Source organism: Oratosquilla oratoria, chromosome 6 (assembly GCF_046742065.1).
Source record: "Oratosquilla oratoria isolate Oo_2021 chromosome 6, ASM4674206v1, whole genome shotgun sequence".
Lineage (NCBI taxonomy): Eukaryota > Metazoa > Arthropoda > Malacostraca > Stomatopoda > Squillidae > Oratosquilla > Oratosquilla oratoria.
Genome location: NC_134782.1, coordinates 75,141,829 through 75,144,328, shown reverse-complemented (window position 1 = coordinate 75,144,328; position 2,500 = coordinate 75,141,829).

Genomic DNA, 2,500 nt, shown 5'->3' with positions numbered 1-2,500 from the left:
ATAGGAGGAAAGCTTCTGGGAGCTGTCAAGAGTTTTTATGAGAGTAGTAGAGCTTGTGTCAGGATTAGAAATGGAGAGAGGTAAAGGTGGGACTTCGTCAAGGATGCGTTATGTCACCCTGGCTGTTCAACTTATACATGGATGGGGTAGTGCGAGAGGTAAATGCAAGGGTAGTGGGTCAGGGATTTGAGATGGTTAAAGAAAATGGAGAAAAGTGGGAGGTGAGCCAGCTGTTGTTTGCGGACGACACTGCGCTTGTGGCAGGATCGGAGGAGGGATTGAGGAAGCTGGTGACAGAGTTTGGAAGAGTGTGTGAAAGAAGAAAGCTGAAGATAAATGTGGGTAAAAGTAAGGTGATGAGATGTACAAGGGGTGAAAGTGGCAGTAATCTGGAAGTGAGCATTAAGGGAGAGCAACTGGAGGAAGTGGATGGTTTTAGATAATTGGGTGCAAATGTGGCAGGAAAAGGTGGATTAAAGATGGAGGTAGAATGTAGATTGAGAGAAGCGAGTAAATGCCTTGGTGGATTGAAGGGTGTAATGAGGAATAGAAATTTGGGAATGGATGCTAAGAGGAGACTGTATGATGGAGTGATTGTGCCAACAGCACTGTATGGGGCAGAAACAAGGAACATAAGAGAGGAAGAGAGAAGGAGCTTGAATGTGTTTGAGATGAAGTGTCTGAGAAGTATGATGGGGGTTACTAGGCTAGATAGCGTGAGAAATGAGGAGGTGAGGAGAAGAACGGGGGTGGAAAGGGAGTTGGGAGATAGGGTTGATGAAAGAGTATTAGGATGGTTTGGACACATGGAAAGAATGAGTGAAGAAAGACTAGTAAAGGAGGTATGGAAGGCAGATGTGGAGGGAGTGAACATGAGGGGACGTCCTAGGATGAGATGGATGGATGGGGTGAAGGGGCTTTGGGGAAGAGGGGAATGTCTGTTGAGGAAGGACGGGAGAGGACAGAAGACAGGGGTGAATGGAGAATGGTTGTATATGGATGATGTTGTGATGCATGAGGTGGAATGGAGGGGGGGATGGGGGGTGAGGTAGTGTGTGTGAGCAAAATTCTGACGCAGCCCGAAGGGATTTCTCCCCGCCCTCTCCTTTATATGGGGGGACGGATAGGGGGGGGGGGGTCGCCGATTTAATGAAGCGGCCTTCCTGTGGATGTGCTGTGTCTTGCGACACTGCTTCTGGCCCAGGGCAGTGGACAGGGTGCAGGGATGACCCGTCATCTAGGAGGTGCTAATATGGGAGGGAGGGTGGAGGGGTGTGGAGTGTTTTCAGGGATGGGAATGCTCTTATGCCTTTTCCTTTTTAGCTACCTCCCTAGTAAGGGGGGAAAAGCTTTGGTATATGTATGTATGTATGTATTATTATTATTATTATTACTATTATTATTATTAATATTATTATTACTATTATTATCATTATTATTATTATTATTATTATTATTATTATTATTATTATTATTATTATTATTATTATTATTATTATTATTATTATAATTGTTATTATTATTATTATCATTATTTTTATTATCATTATTATTATTATAATTATTATTATTATTATTATTATTATTATCATTATTATTATTATTATTATTATTATTGTTGGATGGTATCTCAACATATGAGTTGTGGTAGTACGTGGTCGTAGTTTGAGCGGTGTTCGGAGACTTTGAAATAAAAGCAGCGGAGCACGTGTAGCTCTGTCTCTCTCTGTGGTCTTTCTCCTCTTTATTTGGTGACAGGAGGTGCTTATATACATGGCTCGTGGTTAGGTTGCCGACGAGATAATATTTATTTACAAGATGCAGTTTTAGCAAATATTAGAGATCAGGATAGGTTTTAACTACCTTATACATTGCATATACATATTTACAAATGACATACAGTTGTCCGAGGTTGGACAGGATAGACATATCCCGTAGGAAAGGGATTTAAATATAATGTGTATCAATGCTTGGCTTGGTGGCAATCCTTTAGGGTTCGTGAGCCGTCCAACTGCGCGTGAGGTGTCTGCCTGGACAATAGCGACCTGACCCGTAGTGACCAGGTGCGTGAAGATGTCAGGTCGAGTACCAGGCTACTCTGACTGCACCGAAATGCATCGGTGTCGTGCCGATAGTATAAGCAGAGGTGGTAGATGAATGTCTAGGAGATTTTGGTGGTAGATTACGTCTTCTAGGAGGTCTAGATGCTAACAGTTGCTCGGCATACGCTACCAGTGTCCGTCCTCGCGACACCATGAGCTTGAGATCCACATAGGCTTGGTGCACGAACTGTTAAGGAGATAGAAGAAGGAGGGGTGTGCCTAGGTGAAGGGGTTGACCTTCCCTGAGTGGCAAAGGTGATCTGCACAGCTAGAAGGGAGATACTTGGTTATGGCATGATAAGATGAACATGAATGATAAATATTGGTTTTGGAAATAGATGCTTGGATTTGTTGGGGCTAAAGAAACTTATACAATTCTATTTCTGAGGCTATAGCGT